At 49.1% G+C, this 19,810-nt stretch overlaps 1 long non-coding RNA gene across 1 annotated transcript in view; it reads left to right on the top strand.

Moving 5' to 3' along the window:
- LOC138492182 (uncharacterized) overlaps nucleotides 1-19,387 on the top strand; it is a 59,444-nt gene extending 40,057 nt beyond the window's left edge. The window contains exons 2-4 of the long non-coding RNA XR_011276154.1: nucleotides 18,532-18,697; nucleotides 18,776-18,861; nucleotides 18,962-19,387. This is a non-coding gene — a long non-coding RNA (uncharacterized lncRNA). The remainder of the gene's footprint in view (nucleotides 1-18,531; nucleotides 18,698-18,775; nucleotides 18,862-18,961) is intronic.
- The last annotated feature ends 423 nt before the right edge of the window (nucleotides 19,388-19,810 follow it).

Raw genomic sequence — 19,810 nt, 5'->3', positions numbered from 1 at the left:
CAAAAAAAACAGATACACTCAAGTATGAACTTGTCGGTACTCTCTCCTCTGGGTTAGGTGTCATGTCTAGGTATAGCCCCATGACTTAAATGCTTGCATTTTGGGGTATGCTTAACAAAATGTCTTGTTGCTCTATGTTGACTGCTTGTAAATATGATTTGTTTTGGCCACAAAAGGCCTCAGAAAAAAGTCTGCATACTTAGTTCTAAAACGGAGCCTATTGCAGACACAATTGGTCTGCCTGGAGGGTGGACATAGTCTTTATGCATTTTTGGTAAAGTATAAAATGCTGCAGTAGTGGGCATGTCGTTTATTGAGAAACCGTTTATCTTCCTCCTCTATGCACCCTTCTCTACTAGCATGTTGTGTTAAACTAGATTTCTCCCTGCAGTCTGATGATTGGACCTGTATTTGATGGTCGATTTTAGTGTTCTCTATTACCCTAGTTTCATCACTTCTTTTTGTATTCTGTACAGACCCTCCCACCCCTTGTCTACCGGTTCTATTAGGAACACTGTGTGGTTGTCTGTTTTTATTGCCTGCCTCTCCTGTGGTGTAAGGTTGTCCCTGGTGTAATTTTAGCTTTTCTGATTTTATTATTGTGTTGTTTTTGGTAGAACAAACATAATCAAATTGGGGTAATTGAGAGATTGGATCTCTGCATACATATAATCGGTTCCTGTCCTGATGAAGGTTTAGAAGATAAGTTGATGGTCAGATCTGAAAGAAAGTACTGATGCTTTTGTGTCAACATTGTTTTTATTACATCTTGTGTTATATGGAAATTAGATGATTGGGGATACAAACAAACAACAAAGGTAATTGTCATGATATTGTGCTTTCTCGAGTGTCTGAGAAGTGAGAGTTTTGTAAAATAAAACTGTTAAGCTATCAGTTGAATAATTACACCTCACTTAGTTCAGGTTTGACCATCGAACGATATTGAGAAAACGATTGCATTCCCTATGTGAGCATGTGTGAACATGCATAAGAAATGTTTTAGATGTACTGTGTTTTGCAAGCAGGGCAATTACATGAACCCCTATGCACACTTTAAAACTTTTTGTCATTGTATGTATTGTGAGTCACTTTATTAGATGAGTTGAAAAAAAGACAAAATGTGTAACTCTGAGTTAGTCCTAGGCATGTCCCTTAAAAGGTGGGATGGTGGGTGATTGGAAGCCGCATGCTGTGGCGGCCAGTGACAAACTAATGTTGGGTATTTAAATGCATTTTCTTTCATTGTGTTTTGGTCAGCCTTGATAGTACTGTTGTGAAACACAGCATGTGGAGTGGCTAAAATCACCCAGGTATGGTATTTGTTGTGTTGGAGGAGGGGTTTGAATATGGAGTGGGGGTGAGTTGTGGGGAGCAGGAGAACATAGTTCCACTATTTTTCTTTTTTTCACTTGGACGCCTGGGTATTTTGGGGGTGGTTATGTGCAACAGAGGAGAGATGTGCCTTTTGTAGTGGGACATACTTGACTGTTTATCCTGTCCAGAGGGACACATTTGGGTATGAATTTCCAGCATAACAGTTTACAGTTAGAAATATGTTTTATTTTCTGGATTGTTTTCGCGTGCAGAGGGGCGATTTGGCCTGCCTGGTGGGAGAGAGTTATTTTGTGAATCTCTTATTTGCAGCAGAGGGGGAAGATGTGTTTTGTGCAGTCTGGCATACTTGAGCATTACAGTGCTCTTTGGGCGAGAGCTGATTAACACGGGCGTACTTGAGCATTTTATCCTGTGCAGAGGGACACATTTGGGTAGTGAAGAATGGCAACTTGTACTCCAGAATAAAGGAACAGTTTGTTCTGTGATGAGGTTGTATTTGGACATTTGTAATGTGTAGCAGATGTTGCTATTGTGGTTTTTTTTTGCAGTGGCAAACTTGGGTATTTGTCCTGTACAGAGCGCCGGGAAGTCTGGAATGTGTTGTCTTGGACAGCACTGGGTAAGGGAACAGGTGTACTTTACAAAGGTACGTTGTTGGAGATTTGCTCTATGCTGAGAGTGGGATGAGATTTCCCTCCCCAGCAGAGGCGTGGGATGGATGTTATTTGTATTGTGCAGAGAGATGGGCATTTTTCGGCATATTCTGGTCCTGTTAGGTTTGTAAGGTGAAATGTGAACATACAGCACCATTGTAAGGAAGTCTTCAGCCACCTTTCTGGTCTGTAATTAACACGTTGGAAACTAGCCAGGTGATGATGCAGACAAACCCTATATTAGAGGGTGCATGGGTGCAATACTTTCTGGATTTATATGGGAAGGATGGCGAGCAACCAGTGCCAAATCGCATCACATGATGATTTGGCTTGGTGCATGGATTTCATTTTGAATGATATAGAATGGATTGTTAGGCAGGTAAGCAGCTCGCGAACAGGGGGTCCCTAACCCATTGTCGACCTTTATTTTTTAACAGGCACCCGAGACCTGGGTGAGTGTTTTGTACATCTTGTTCAGTGAAATGGGCCTTGTAATTTGGTGGAAGTGTTTTTGAGCCCCCTGCCCCAAGTGCAGCCCTGCTCATCCCTGACCCTTTCCTTCACTCCATTTGCCTTCCCCCACCGCCCTCCCACCTCCCCTGATTGGCCAGATCACCGGTCATTACTGACCCTCCCAGGGCAGCCCTCTGCCTGTGCAGCCCCTGCAGCAAAGGGCCCCAAGGCAAAGGGCGGCTCCTATAGAGGCTGCTCCATATCGTGTCTGCAGGTGTCAGGCAAAAGGCAGCTCCTACAGAGGCGGCTCCATATTGTGTCTGCAGGTGTCTGGCAAAGGGGGGCTCCATATCGTGTCTGCAGGTGTTGGGCAAAGGGTGGCTCCTACAGAGGCGGCTCCATATCGTTTCTGCAGGGGAAGCCAGTGGCCCGCCGTCAACCAGCAGCTACATCCAATGTAGGTGTCACTAGGGTGGTGGGGCTATAGCAATTACTCTGCCCAGAAAGCCCTACCACGTTGCAAACTATCCAACCACTGTAAATAATAGCCTACATCTCACCATGGGTAACTGTTCAGACTGACCACTATCAAATGTGCTCTCGCTGTACTGATTGCTTCTAGAGGGTGCCCCGAGATACTTTTGTGATATATGTGTGACCACACCTAGAGATTGACTCTTGTGCATCGACTCGCATCTAGAAAGTGCCTTAATGTCTTAGAATAGTTACTGCTGCCCTGATTCGCATCTAGAAAGTGCCCCCCGAAATATTACTGTGTTCACTCTGCCTGTCCCACAGACTTGGAATTTGTTTCTGCTAAACTTATTTGCCCACCCAGAACTTCTCTGTTAGCCTGATTCACTTCTAGAAGTGCCCTCTGGGATATTACTGTGATTTATTTGTTCCACACACTTAGAATTGCTCCTGATGCATTGATCTGCACCTAGAAAGTACCCTCTATGACTTAGAAAATGCTCCTGGTTACTTGCTTCGCATCTAGAGGGAGCCCCCCCTAAATAATACTGTAATCTATTTGCCTGCACCGCTCACTTAGAATTGCTCTGTTAACTTAAACCGTACCTAGAAACTGCCACTGTGGTTGATGCACTCCTAGACAATTACACTCAGTGATATTTCTGTGATTTAGCTGCCTCTGCGGCTCACTTGCACTACCTACCGCTACCCTCCTTGGCCCCCACTGCCAGATGATGAGAATCTAGACGCAGATTGTACATCTTGGCCCTATACATTGACTATTATTGGTTCATCAACCTCTAGGCACCTCACTGACCTCCCCCGTGATGGAGATCCCAACCCTCGATCCCTAGCCTTCCCGTACCATACCCACCCTCATCCCACCCAGCCCTCCCGGCGATTGGCCCACTCTCTAGCTCCCAACCTCACAATCCCCTCTCTATTCCCCACCCGGACGCAAACCACACCCACTCCCCCCTACATCAATACACTCAGACGCAGGCCGCCCACTCTCCTACCATCATCCCTTAACCAAGATCAGAGGAGCACCCTGGCACGCCAAACTAACCCCTCAAGCACCTAACCCCCTCTGCCATTCCCACCCTACCACATCGACTCCCACTCTCCCTCTGACATCTATTGAGAATACCCTAATACCCCCCGCCCATACACCATGCCCTCTATTGAACTCCCAAGCTTGGAGAGCCCTCTGGAGCTCCAAACATCGCAAACACACCTACACTTCCACTCCACCCTCAAAGAACTCTCCTCCCATGCCGCACACTCCCTCAGCCCACTGGGGAACATACTATCGCCTCAACCAACCTCCCACACCACCCCTCCATCTCCCATAACCCCTTCTCAACCCCACCAACAACCACCCTTTCATATCCCTTTGTCTCTCTAAATGTAGCACGTCTCTCTCTTGCTAGATCGATAGATAGCCTCATCTCCCTTCTCCTCCGACCATCCTACCCTCTCTCACACCCCTATGGCACCAAATCCCATGAAACGCAGAAAATGTGACTGGTGCCCTCCCTCGACACTCTACTCCTCACCCCCTCTGCCTTAGCCCCCCCCCTCACCCCTATGGACTCCCCTCCCCTAGTTGCCTCCCCCTTTCTCTTGAGTTCTCACCCTGCACACCTAAACCCCCTTCGCCTCCCAGACCCATTCCAAATTCTCCTCACCTAAAACCCCTCATACCATCCGACACGCTCAGCACCTTCCCAACCACCCTTGACCCTGTGATGCTGGAAATGCATTGGAAGGACAGGGCCTCCCTATCCTTGTCTTGTAGTCCTTTTTCATTTGTGTTCTGTATTGTGTCCATGTGGGACCCCTGGCAGTGCAGCTCTTCCTGTTTTTGGTTTGGTGTACAGACCCATGGGATACCCTTTTGGCACCCATGGGTGGGGGTACAACCCTGTGCCCCTAGTGTATGTTTTTGGGCACTTGTGTGTGGCCCTCAGAGCAGGGTATGGGCTGGTGGCAGCTCCATGCTGAATTAGACAGCTGTTCTGGGTATCCTCCATTTTGGGATACCCAGGCCCTGCCATTGGAATCAGTTGATTCCTGATAGGAAACAAGATGTCCCCTGTGGCCTCTTGCTTTCTATTGCCTGTTAACTTGTTTTCCCAAGTCCTGGGGAGCCCTGACTCTGTCCCTTCCCCTTGACTGGCTGTTGGGTGAAGTTACACATATGGTGTTGTTGTGAAGGCCAGGCCAGACTGGCTGGAGCCTTCCCAGTGACTGTATGGTGTGGGTACACCCTTTGGGTGGGACCTGGGTGAATGGAGTGTGTGACCAATATGCACTTCTTGTTGTGGATGTCTGGTTTCTAGTATGAAGCACAATGACTGAGACAGCCCTGCCTGAAACGGGTATGAATGCAGTGTGTAATGTTGAATGGCTGGGTACTTGTCCCAATACACATTCCTTGTTGTGAGTGTCTGAGAGGGAGGAGAATGGCCTGAATGCACTGTATGCCTGATTGGCTGAGTGATTGGTTGCCTGAGTGTGACCCAGCAGAATGAATGGGAGATCAACTAGTATATCTGGGGGCCTCTCACTGGTAGAATTCGTTCAGAAGCTGAAGTAGTAACTGACGCTTATACTCGAAGCCGAGCCACAAGAGCCTGAAGAAGAAGGTTGATTGCTGTCTCCCTTCGCCAAAAGCCGTTGAGACTGATCCAAGAGGGGACCTGGTAAGCGCCCTCTTCCTGTGCTCTGAGGGACCATTGAGCAATGCTAACCTTCGCCAAAGCGCCCTGGGAGTCGGACCCTCGACAGGCCGCCGACTGGAGACTGGGACCGCTGAGGAGAACGAAGATAAGCACTGGACATTCCGTCCACCGGCGTCGACCAGGGTTCGCAGGTTTGCTATAACCGCTGGAGACACGTCGAAGCCGTGTTGCCCAGAAGAGGGGACCGCTTGACGCCGTGCCATCAACGACCGGAGCCGCACGCTCCTTTGCCTAAGACGTTTGATTCACGGACGCGCTCGGCCGGCTGCCTTATCCCGCCGGAGAAGGCCAGGCTGCCGACATGCCGAGGAGCATCTGCCGGTGGCTTTCTCGCCACCCAACGACCGTAGAGACGCCGGATGACTCAACGCCCTTGATGGGCCACAGTTCTACACAAACTCTTTGCGGTCCTGAACTATTGACATTGAGGTGCCCGCACGCCTCTTCCTTGCAGGACGTCTTCACTCCGTCGTCGACGAACACCGCTGGTACCGAAGCTGCCGCCTCGATGCCGAGTTCACTTTCTTCGAGGGATTTCGACGATCCGTGGCTCCTGCTTTAAAGGGAGCGGCTCAAGAAGGATCCGTCGACGACTCGTCCTCGAACTCTGCTATTGCAGGTACATTGGGGTGGTAGAAGGAAATAAGACTGATGGAACAATATATGAACTGGGCTTGTGATATATCTTTATTTTAAAGGTTGCCCAGGTTTGGGGGGTGTCTCAACACAGAACTGTGTCTAGGGCTAGAGGCCAGTAGTCTGCCAATTGTTCTAACCAACTGCTTTCCCTCCTATATCTATTGTTGGTTACCTTTTATTAAGTGATTTGTGTGACATTTAGCCAGAGTACACTTGATGCACTTTAATGAAATCTAATAATAATTGTGGTACCACTTAGCACTGCATATATTTGCCATTGTAGATTTAGTGAGCACAAAGTGAGTTACTGTGATTGTGTATATAACCTTGAACCTTAATTATATAAAGACTGTGTTTTAACTAATACAGTGTGTGGACATTCCTTTGTGGGGGCTTGGGGACTACACTGTACTTAAGAACCAGCCTGCATCATCTCCTGAGAAGCTAGGCCTTGATTGCTCGTCCATTGCTACCAACAATGGAGAATCGTGGCTGGGGTCCTCTGTGCCTCTCCTCTACCATATAGATAACAGGAGTACAGACACCCCCTTCCAGTCTTTACAGACCGTTCAGTCGTCTCTCACATTCCTACCTCTGCCTCCTCTTCCCACCCCCACATCAACATAACCCTCTCAGCAGATGCTCGGGCACCACAGGCACCCTGTACCCCTCCACCTATCTCAACAACCCAGATGTCCCTACCACACCCACCACCCTACTGGGCGGCCATGCCCCTCTAGCTCACACTCTGATGAGCTCGACAAAACCCTCGTCCCTTCACGAAGTCTCTTGCAACCTCTTTAACACCCGCTCGATAGCAAGAAACACACATCATCTATGACTTCCTATCCTCTGACAAGCCAGACCTCATTTTTATCACCGAAACCTGGTTCTCCGACGACTTTGTCCCCGTAGCACGCAAAGTCTTCCCCCCCTCCTCCCTAGGCTACTCGGTCATCGGCCACAATAGACCCTCCAGAGGTGGCAGAGTGGCAGTCCTCTTCAATCGTCATTTCTCCGTCCCACTTGTCGAATCCCAGACATGCACTGCATCCTGTGAATCCCCTACTAGTAAAACTATCCACCGACCTTCACCCACAGCTTCCCCCTCATCTATAGACGCTGCCTCCACCCCCCATCCCGTTACAAAAAACATTTCGCCAATAACCTCTGTGATTCTATAGCTACCATTCAAGTAAATCGCACATCTCTTACATTCCTAGGAGACTTTAATATCTGGTTCGATATCCCCATTAACCCCATAGCACATGCGCTCCTTGATGGTCTCGACACGCTCAACCTCTCCCTTCATACGACTGGGCACACCCTGGATTCTATCTTCAGCTCCCATGACCTGGTTTACTTATCCCGTCCCAAACCACTCATCTGGACCGACTACTACGCCATCCCGTTCTCTATCCACACCGCCGCCCCTCCTCCTACACCTTCCCCCAGGGATCTCAAATGCTGGAACAAAGTCAAGATCCTCCCCGACCTAGCCAATGCCCTGCTTCTTCGCCTCCCCTTCAACTGTCCCACCCGATAGAACATTAACCATCGACTGCTTCAGCTCCTGGAATTCTTCTCACACCCCGCTTCCTCACGCAATGGACTGTTCCCCAAATGGTTCACGCCCCTTCTGAGGAGTGCCAAAAAAAAACAACTCCCTCAAATGCAAATGGCGAGCATCCAAAACTGATCCCTGCAGATCCGTGTTCGCCATGCACCACTGTATCTTTAAATCCGAAAAGCCTATTACTATAAAGGAATTCTCAACTGTGGCAACCGCAGCAACGGCCTCCTATATCCCGCACAATCAGGCTTTAGACCACGACATGGAACTGAAACCGCAACATGGAACTGAAATCACTCTATCGATCTGGGATGCTCTCAAGGTCCCTGCAGACTCTGAAGGCTGCACAGCATTGATTCTCCTTGATCTCTCTGCAGCCTTTGACACGGTTAATTGCTCAATTCACCTTGACCACTTTCATTCCCTAGGAACCTGTGGCACTTCTCTCAAATGGATCGCCTCCTTCCTCAGCAACAGGAAACAAATAACCCTCCTCTCCCCCTATGTCTCAACTGCTCCCCTTGTGAACACTGGAGTACCCCAAGGTTCTTGCCTGTCTGCTCTCCTGTTCAACCGCTATATGACCACTCTACCTGGAATCATCTGCATGCACAACATCTTCTGTTACAACTACGCTGACCATACCCAAATTGTCCTAAGAATTCCCAAGTCGGGCACGGACGCCTTCCCGACCTAACTTGTCTCTGCGATTGTCGATGGATGGATGACAATAAACCACCTCCTTTTGAACCCTGCTAAAACAGAAATCATGGTGTGTGGCAATACTGCCCTTCTACCACATCCTCTCTCATGGCCCCCATCCCTCGGCCCACCTCCATCCCCCCTCTGCCTCCGAGAAAAACCTAGGCCTGCACTATGGACTCAGGCCTGAGCCTCTACCATCAGATCAACAACTTGTCAAAGTCCTGTCACTACCACCTCAAACTTCTCGGACGCAGCTTTCCCTTCCTCTCCTACCCTAATAGACTTGCTGCAGTTATGTATATTGTGATGTTGAGACTGGACTATGCCAACTCCCTATACCTAGGAGCACCAGCATACCATCTCAACAAACTATAGAGCCCAAAATGCTGTTGCAAAACTGCTCCTTGCCCTAGGCCCAAGAGACATCTCACCCGCTCTCCGAACCCCCCCACTGGCTCCCAGTCGGACGAAGGGCCACCTTCAAGGACCTATGCATCACTCACTGTGCAGTGCACAAGACTGGCCCAATACAGCTACAGAATAAGATTAAACAATACCTCCCTTCCCGCACCGTAAGATCAAGCACTGCCCTCCTTCTAGTGATTCCAACCTCTAACTCTGTCAGGATCGGAGGATCCGCCTTCTCAACCTTGGCCCCAAATCTGTGGAACTCGCTTCCCCCTTTATATTTGACACACCCAAGACTATGACGTTCTGCAAAGCTCAAAAAACGTGGCTCTTTCCGTAATGCCAACCACGTCCTTCTGAAGCAATTGAACCATAGCAACACGATGTCTAATGCTCAATGAGATCCCGAAACAATGTCATCCTTGAATACTCTTATCAATTCGCTAAGAAGCAACTGCATACTTGAAATGCAGAGTATCGATCTCCTTAGATCATAACTCCACACAAACGCTCTCCTCCCCTATCACTTTGCCGCCTCTATTCTCTACACCACCACTCACATAGATTGCAGCTATACCCCTCAATCAATTCAGCCTAGCTGCTCACATACACCTCATCACTCTTTTTTTTTTTTTAAACAAATATTTTTATTAGTATTTCAGTATACTAGAACGCAGACCAGCAATAACAAAGCATACATTAAGTTCTCATAAATTCATTCATCGATAATAATAATCAAGCGCATCAATCGTATCATGTGTTCATTAAGCTTTAGTCTATCTCCCGTGAAAGAACTCCCAAGGGACTTTGGCCCTCATTACGACCCTGGCGGAAATCGAAAAACGATGGCGGAAATGCAATACCGCCATCGAATAGCGCTCGGTGCGACTATGACCCGTCACCGCAAAGTACGAAGCCATTAGCGACACCGTAGTGAACGCCAACGCTAACTGCACCAAGCACGCGCGCGCGCCATGCCAAACCGCAAACACCACCATGGTGCAACGGTACGCCAATTCCGACCCTAGCGGACATGTACCTAACGCCATCAGGCATGGCGGAATGTACCATTCCGCCATGGCGAGAAGTACGGCATCGCGAATCAACCGTAAACGGCCCCACTGAGTGCCTGTACACCGCTCCCTGCCCACAAAGTACAACTCCCCGTAGGTGCAATGAAGCCACAATGCAACCATTGAAATGTACAAGTCACCCATGCATGGCAACGAACAAAAGAAACACAAGAGGGGCCAATGGGAGCTGCAGGGCACAGATGGCACGAATACAGAAGCCATCCCAATGGACATGACCACAGTCCCCCACCAAGAAACGCACGCAAACACAGGCACCTGTGACCAGCAATATTCCGAAAACCACATCATTCAACCAGTCCACCTGGCTGACCGGCATCTGTTACACAAAACCCAATCCCCCGCCCCTGAGCATGACAACATTCAAACTGGCATATTGGCAGCCCCCATCCCTGACCTCACTGGGCTTCGTAGGCAAACGCGCACAGCACAGTACCACGCAACTAAACCCCGAAGCTGGAACCCAATGCAGATCTCCTCACAATACATCGCCCCCCAAATAGGCATATGCCACATCACTTGCAAAGAAAAACGCTACACGGGCCAAATCAGAATAGAAATTTTATGCACATCAAAATCACAAAGCACATACAGCCATCAGGCCATGAACTCCAAAACACCAATCACCATTGTGGGCTGCTTCCGCAAGAAATGACCAGCCACTACCTGTGTGTCGCCCTGTTCCCCCATGGTACACAGAGCCACATTCACGTACGAAAAGGCAACATGGAAGCGCACAGAACCGCAGGGCCGTCCCAATGGGGAGGCACTAGTCCAGCTGAAAGGCCGAAATGTTGCTCCGAGCCACCAGTACTGCGTAAGGGCATGTGGCCCATTGGCGATCGTCCCATAAGATCGTAATGCTGCTCCACTGATTAACACGAAGCAGCAGGTGTCGGGAGTAAAATCCATCTGCAGGAGTGGCATACAGATGGCAGTGGCAAAAGGGGAGGAGATACCTGTCAACCAAAAGAAAAGAAAAAGAACAGAATGGCCATCAGAACTACATACCAACAACTCACTTCAATGATCACACGAAATCCACAGCCATATGCATGCTAGCCCACTCCAAAGGAACATCACCACCCCAAAACCACTTGCGACTCATAACCATCTATATCGAGGTGCAAACACCATCACAAACGAGTGTCTGAGGGCGCCTCGAGACAGGGAGGGCTCAACAAGGCCAGATGGACGATGCTCCCACTATGGCAGCCCTGCATCACATAGCGTAGGGGAGGCGGATAGATCCCAAGAAGCCCTGTACATGGCAAACTCTGTATCAAATCACCTGCCCATGCATCCATCCATCATTCCCTCATCCCGGGATCAAAATGCCTGAATAATTATTCACATAACATTAGAAACATCCATTGAGTCTGTGCGTTATGCAGCCTGCTAAATCCACAGTGCCCCAGGCCGTAATTCCAGTGTTGTGAAGTAACATGTATTTGGGAACGGACGGCCTCATCGCCCACGTAGCTATTGCGCATCCCAAACTATTCATATCAATCATTGCTCCCTCGCCATGGGCCCTGTCTCAAGGACATAGAACAATAGAACGTTACATTTGCAGTCAGACCTGTGGGCATCTCCTCGCCGCTAGCTGGAAACCGAAAGCGCCGCCCTTCGAATTCCTCATTTGCAACATCACGTCGAAAAGGCATCTGTGGCCGTTTGAAATCACTAATTATTCCATCGAGTGCGGCTGTGTGTGAAAATGGCAACTGCCTTCACCCACGAATGGGACGCCCCGCCCGTCGTTGCAACTCGGTACAGTGATGCATGAGGGCCCACCGTTACTCGAGTACTACGTCCCACTGACCCCTCACAAGTCTGTTCGCGACTGCACAGATAGTATGTGAAACAATGGGACCACAGCAGAATGAACATATCAACCAATCTTACACGGCCATCGGGTACAAATACATGATTGCAATAGCAAGATACAATTCCCCCGAATTGCAGCGTTGTGCGCGGGACGTGCTCGGGCAAAGGGGAGAGCAGTTTGCACAGGTGGAATCAATCACCACAGGTGGAGGCCATACAGCCTGAAAACACATAAATTGCACAGCCAGTCTCCTCCCACAACCACACCGAAATGCTACCGGCAGGACTCGCGATGTTGGCCCTGGGGGACCTGATAGCACTGCAAGTGCTCCGACTCCAAGAAGTAGACGAACACCAACTACAACCAGCCGCACGGAGGAGACGCAGGAGGAGGAGGAGGCCAAGGCAGGGCCAGCAAGGCCCACCAGCACAGCCACTACCACCACGCAGGCAGCCCGCAATTCAACGCCTCCGAGCACATCCGTTCAACCTCACTGATGAGCAGATCCACACCCTCTACCGTCTGGACCGGGACACCATAGCCGCCATTGTGGACATGACACAGGCTGACCTTGTCAGCATGATAGATAGCCCAACCGCCATCCCACCCCTACTGAAGGTGGTGTCTGTACTCCACTTCCTGGCCACAGGCACCTACCAGCACACAGTCGGACAGTTGCATGGCATTTCTCAGCCACTGTTCTCACGGACACTATTGCAAGTGCTCGATGCCCTCCTGAAGCACGCAGACGACTACATCTCTCTACCACGCTCGGAGCAGGAAATAACCAACACAAAAGTGGGATTCCATGCACTTGCCGGCATACCGGGTTGCATTGGTGCCATCGACTGCACCCATGTTGAATTGGTCGTCCCACATGCCATGGAGGCCCAGTACCGCAACCGAAAACAATTTCATTCCCTGAATGTACAGATGGTGTGTGACTCCAACAGGATCATTACACATTGTTGTGCCCGATTCCCTGGATCAACCCATGATTCTATGGTCTTGAGGAACTCTACAATACCACGCTACATGGAGCGACACGCAGGGAACAGATCCTGGCTACTCGGTGAGTCTCATTACATGCATGATGATGTGGGGTATGTGAATTGTCAATGACCTGCCAGGAAGGGGGGGGGGGTGTGCGTACGTATCAATGGCATTCCACATCATACGTTTCTCGTCCACATACAGGTGATGCTGGATATCCACTGAAGAGATGGCTCCTCACACCAGTCCGGAACCCACGGGACCAGCATGAGGAGGACTACAACCATGCCCACTCACGTACCCGTGTAGTCATTGAACAGGCATTCGGCCTACTGAAGACCCGTTTCCGCTGCCTCAGCAGGTCTGGCGGGGCACTCCTGTACCGCCATGAGAAGGTTGCAAAGATGGTGATGGCATGTGTCATGCTCCACAACATGTGCGTACGTAGAAATGTGCCCATGCCCCCTGACGCAGAACTGCAAGCACCTGATGATGGTCATGATGAGGGTGGGGATGTGGCAGCACCTCATGGAGTCTGCGAGGCACCGGAGGCCCGTGACATTCGTCAGCATCTCATTGATGTATGCTTCTAGCACTCACGCCTGGTGGCTGATACATGGACACGGGACTCGTGGCACTGCGTGTGTCTGGGACATGCACAATATGGACTGTACGCCTATGATGGCCTAGTACACAAAGATCAATGTCCACACTTCTCATTGGTTGATCGTGCACTTTTTATGGCATATGTGATATCATGTTGAACACCCTATCGACCCGCCACCCAAGTGAGCCCAACACACCCCCTCCACCCTCCTACCTCCCCCCCGAACACCAGTGTCCAAAGATGCTCATTGTCAGTGGGCTGTCGCTATTGCATGCCCCCTCTGCGGGTATCAGGGGCACCCCTGCCTGTGGAGCGCAGGTTCCTTCCAGATCTACGTTGGGGGCTGCCCTGGACGGAACTTGCAACGGATGATGTGTCTGCCTGCTCACGTCCATGCATGTCCCTAAGGGTTTGCGAGAGCTCAGTGAGCACACGGCGCACTGCGGCAAGTTCGGCACATACGTCTTTGGACGTCGCATGCAGTTCCCCCCTCAGGCTCTCGGTGCTACTCTCCATTTGGACTCTCAGGCTCTCGGTGCTACTCTCAATTTGTGCCCTTAGCGTCTCTGTACCTCTCTCCATTTCTGCCCTAAGTGTCTCTGTTGATGTTTCTATGTCTGCCTTGGTGCCCCCACATTCATCGGCATGGCCCTTGAGGAGTGTGGCCATTTGCTGCTGTTGGACGATTAACTTGTCGAGGGACTGTTGCCTCTGCTGGGCCATGGCCATTTGCGGTGGTGTCACAGAGGGGCTGTTGTCCTCATGTTGCCTTGCCACAGGGCTTGTGGGGGATGGCCAGTCGTCGTCTTGTGGCTGCACCTGCGTGGTATCCTCATGTTGTACGGGAGGGGACAGACAGGGGGATTGGGACAGGTCATGGATGGATCTGACCTCGACATCCCCGTCTTCTGTGTCCGAGCATGCTGCCATCAATGGGGTGTCACCTATGGTGCTGCTGCCACCAGAGGCAGTGCCTTCTGTGGCATCCATTGGGGGGACCTGTGGTGGTGGTGTTGTGGCCATGCTGGCTGCTGGGGTGCCTGTTGATGTTCCCTCCTCTGTGCTGCCACCTGATTTGTGCTGCTGCCGTGTCTTGATGCGTGCAGCTGAGGTGGAGGGTCTCTGGCCGTTGGTCTTGGCCCTCTTTGCAGGTGTGCTGGTAGGGGTGTCCTGTAGCTCGTCGTTTGGATCGGACCCTGTGGTTGAGTAAAGGAGGGCGAGGGTTATTGATGGGTCAGTGGGAATTGGAATGGCATTGTATCACATGCATTGGGGTGGTACCTGAGGGTGATTTGGGTCGGGGTCTTGGAGGTGCTTTGATTTGTGTGTGGAGTGAGGGTGCAGTTGTTTGGCAGCCTGCAGTTAGGGTGTGCCTGCTGCACGTGTAGTGCGTGTATTAGGGGTTTTTAATTATTTATGTATTTATTGTGGGTTTTGACGTGCGCTTTCAGGCCGATGTGTGTGGACGTTCTCCTGGACATGTGTTTCTGTTGCACTATGTGGACGCATGGTACTTCACATGGATGGACTGTGTGGATTTGGCATTGTTTTATCTGGCCCACCTACCTGAATCTTCGGATGTCTGCACTCCTTTCTCCATCCCTCCGACTCCCTCTATGCTCTCCATTCCGATGGTGGAGGCACAGATTTCTTCCCAGGGGGTCAACTTGATGGGTGATTCAGGACCTCCCCCGGTGGCTGTGGCAATGTTGCGGTTGGCAGAGAGTATGCTGCGGACGCGTATCCGCAGGTCGTCCCATCGCTTGCGCCATTGCTGTGGGGTGCGGGGTGCGGTCCCCACCGCACTTACCCGCTGTGCCACCAGAGCCCATATGGCCTTCTTGTTTGCAAGTGCCGTCCTGGTCATTTGCGTGGAGAAGACGACGGCAGCATTCTCCTGGAGGGTCTCTGTTAGCACGGTGAGTTCCTCACGGGAGAAGTGGACCTGCCGCTTGCGGTCGCACGCTTTCTTCGCTACTTTTCCCATTTTTCTTGGTTTCGCTAGGGTGGTTGACGGGTTGGGGTGTGTTTCAGGGTAGTGATTTTAGTGGTTGTGTTGTTTTGGTGTTTTTATAGGTGTACGCCGGGATGTTTCCCGTTCCGGGCCCATGTTTTAACTTCCGTTTCCGTATATTTCCGGGCACCGTACTTTCCGGTAGGCGCACACTGCGGTGACCGCTAAGAGGGGTGGCGGTATTGCACCTAGGGCGCCGTACGGCGGCGGTGTGGGCCGTTTTGGGGTCATTTCCGCCATCGCGGACTTTGCACTTCCGCCGTGGCATGGTGCTCGTGCCCGATGGGTCGGAATGGGCCGCACTTTGCTCCTTCGTACAATGGCGGAAACGCTATTTACGCTGTGGCGCTCCGGTCAGTCGCTTTCCGCAAGGGTCGTAATGAGGGCCTTTGTGTTCAGACGCTGACCCAACCATAGGTGTACCCTAATGCGCGTCGATCATTGTAGCCACAATCCCACATAGAACCTTACCTCTTCATATTGTTTAGGAACCATATTAACAATAACTACAACAATTCATAAACCCCTCCCCCAATTCCCTCCCGCCACCCAGCTCTTTGTTGGCATGGATCCGACTTTCTGCAAACAAATAGGATTGTTATATATTGAGTAGGAAGCAACTGCGATGCACCGGGATTCTTGCGCTTGATTTGCTCATGTTCAGAATTGGAGAGCTCTTAGTAGATTTGGCCTAAAGAAATCTGCCTCTCTGTCTCTGACACGAACCAGGAAGGGGTCCCAAATGTCTCGGAATTTCAGATATTTGCCATCCCTCAGGGCACCCACCCATTCCATGGCCAGTACATTCCAAATCTTAACCCACCAACATGCTACTATTGGGCCTTCTGGGTGTTTCCATGCCTGTGCCAGGGTCATCCTTGCTGCCATCAAGAGATGGGTAATAAGCATTGCATTGTTTTCTGTTGCAGGATATACACCTTCCACTGGAGTGCCTAACAGAATCGCTTTAGGTGCAGTTGGCAGTTGCTTCCCCATAATATCTTTTATGTGGCCCAAAATGTCTTTCCAATATAATTTCGCCTTCGGGCAGGACCACCACATATGATATAAATCGCCAATACCTCCACAGTTTCTCCAGCATGCAGGGAGGTAACTGGAGTTCACCTTATGAAGTCTATTAGGAGTCAGATACCACCGGAAACAAATCTTGTGTGCAGTTTCCCTGACAGCTGAGCACGTGGAGACCTTTCGTGACCTTGCCCATATTTGAGACCATTCCTTTCAGTGATAGGCCCCCTATGTCTTTCGCCCAACTGTCCATATACACCTCATCACTCTTAACAGAACTCAGCTATATCCCATGACAAACCGGCCTAGCTGCACACATAAGCGTCTGACAGGCCTGACGTAGCCAGACCCAGTCTCGGTGTTCATCCACCTGACTGGAGACATTCAACCAATATCAATACACCACACCTAGTGCTAGGATGCAGCTTCCACCAGGCAATTACATCAGCTGCACACAGAAGTGGTGCATCCTATGACACCACTCTATACTGACCTGGACTATGGTCCCCGAAGGCGTTCAACCTACCAGCACTTTGAGGTGATACCAATGATATATAGAGCGCTGTATAAATGCCAAATAACATAACATATCATTGGCACAAAGCAGACTGATGTCTTAACGCTTATGTGCTTCCCATCTACAAAAAAGCAAATAGGTTAATGACAATTATCGGCCTATACGACTTATTGACTCGGACAGCAAGATCTTTGAGACACTGGTCCTGGACAAAATGGAGGAGTGGGCGAATGATAAAGGGTTATTAAGCAAATTTCAATATGAGGACAGATTGCAATGGGTTCCTTATGAATAGATGCTGGCTTAGGGCAAAATGCTTCACCTGTGTGTATATAAGGTGTCACTGTATCTTTCCACTGCGTTTGATTTAGTGGATCGATTTTGTGGACCAAGTTACATAGATGGGGAATGCCCACTGATGTATCTTCATACAGGTACCTCGGTTCAGATGAGGCTAAATAATAAGGGTCTGATGTCAGGGGAAATGGAGACGAGTTCTGGTCTGCGGCAAGGGTGCTTCCTAGCACCGTGCCTTTTCAATGTACATGTAGCAGACAAATGCGAAGCACTAGAGTAGGCAACTTTTATTCCCCTGAAAGTTGGGCTGATTAATTTAATCTTGGCTAGCGTCAGCCCTACAGATAAGGGGTGTATCTGCCCCTTTTACGCGCTAAAAAATGTGCACATTATCCCCAAACATAAAAATGGGAGTAAAAATACTCTAAACACAAAACAGGAAAGACATGTAGAATCCTGCGCCCCTGCTTTCACACTCGCAGCTCCGTGGATGTTTTTGGACCAGTAGTGCACATATCACCACAGGAGAGGCTACTATTTCAACTAACGTGTATATCTTTTAATCTGCATGAATAACTAGGTGCAAAGAAATAAACATTACAAAAACATGTCCTTGATATAGCAACAGTCATGCATATGCAACAATGGACTCTGGAACGTAACTATTTCAATAGGGTGAGTGCCATCATTTAAAGCAACCACGTTTCATACATAACCTTCAAGTACACCCCAGTATGAGGCTGCTTTTTCTGTACCCCTGCTCGCCAACGCTTTACATTTGTCAGAATCGTTTTTCTGTGCAACATTTCGCAACCGGCTCTTATTTTGTTCAAAACGCTTCTGCCCCGGACACGCGCATACTTTGGTGAGCGCATCAACGAACGATGCCTCTTTCTTAGAAGCAGTTTGTAATTTGGCATTTGCAGGCTATTCCCACCTTCGAATCAGCAGCCTCTGCTTTATACACGCCCACAGCGCTGGAAAGAGCGTTAATGAACGACCATCAGTTCCTTGTAGCATCTCGAAATTAGCACGCTGTTTAACATGCAATGACGTTGTTATCAGAATTTTTGTTTTGCTTCTTCAGTAATGACTGACCCGATTATATGTCCTCGATTCGGTATTTTGATCCAAATTCCAATTACACTATACCCTGTCTTTACAGGACCTTAGCTCCACCAACCAGATTGAGACGGCTGCCTTTTTGTATTACAATTGATGACCAAACACGCTGCCAAACTATCCCTGGAGGTAACTCTGATGCCAAGACACCACACCACGCAGAAAATTGTGCGCGTTCGCTTCTTTCCCTACAAATCTGATGACAGCAGGTACTGTGCCTTCTATTGTTGATATATCAGTTCCTTATACACCTTTTTATATGCAACTGAAAGTATTTATCATTGCAGGTCCTTTTTGTGCATTATCTGAACACTTGACGACTTCCATTATGGATTGCCGTTTATAGCCCGAGGGCGCTCCCAACTGATTAGCGGTAAGTTGACACTTTCGCCTTTTTTGCACTATTCATCAGAGCTTAGCCATAAAATGGCAGCACAACCACTCACTTGCCGTTCTGTTTATATTGTTTTTAGATGATGCTCTGAAAAGTGTCTTATCGACCAATACTGATCTACCTCTATGACTCTGAAGATGACAAGTCCTGATGACAGTTCGGAAGTATGCTATGATTTTGCTATTTGACACCTTTTCTGTAGAATTACATGAATCCGAACTTGAAACACCAAATACAGTGTCGACAACAAATTTCAACATGAACCATGCATTTATTCCTGGCTCATAATAATGTTTATGCATTAAGCACTGTGAAAAGCGTGAACTAATTTTGATTATTCACTCACAAATGTCATTAGCTGGTTTTGTGTCATGCTTTCAGTGTACAGTTCATCATACCTCTGTATACTAGATAATGTGGTCAAACCTTTTGAATTGAATGTTACATTTATACACAGTAAACAAGACAAGTCCATCTATGTTATCACTATGCTCATCTCTTTAGAATAAATAGTTTTTATCTAAGGTCTGTGCCCGAGTGGTGTCATCTAATTATGTTAAACTAGGCTGTAGAATCCTGTCAACCCCCACCTAGCGCTACAAGGGAGAGGTTCTCTTTTGCTTCTTTCAATATTTGTCAGAAGGGGCATTTTAAGAAAGGAACTGAATTTGTCCATTAACCTGCATTTACATGAGTGAATGGTACCCTAGAAGCCCAACAATGCAAGATCTGCCAACCTGAAAATTCTAGTTAACCCCACGGTACTTTTAGTGATTTAAGACATGTAATTAAAATAAGATATGCAGAATCTGTTGTCACAAACTTTCAAGTTATTAGTCATGTTGAAAAGATTTGATTAATGACTTAACCCCTTATGTGCAAAGGACGAGCTATCTCGTCCTCAGCACTACGTTTGCAGTGCGGAGGA

Source organism: Ambystoma mexicanum, chromosome 10, assembly GCF_040938575.1.
Source record: "Ambystoma mexicanum isolate Mex_15411 chromosome 10, UKY_AmexF1_1, whole genome shotgun sequence".
NCBI classification, from domain to species: Eukaryota; Metazoa; Chordata; class Amphibia; order Caudata; family Ambystomatidae; genus Ambystoma; species Ambystoma mexicanum.
Note: the sequence above shows the minus strand (reverse complement) of the source record. Positions and strands in the feature narration are given on the sequence as shown.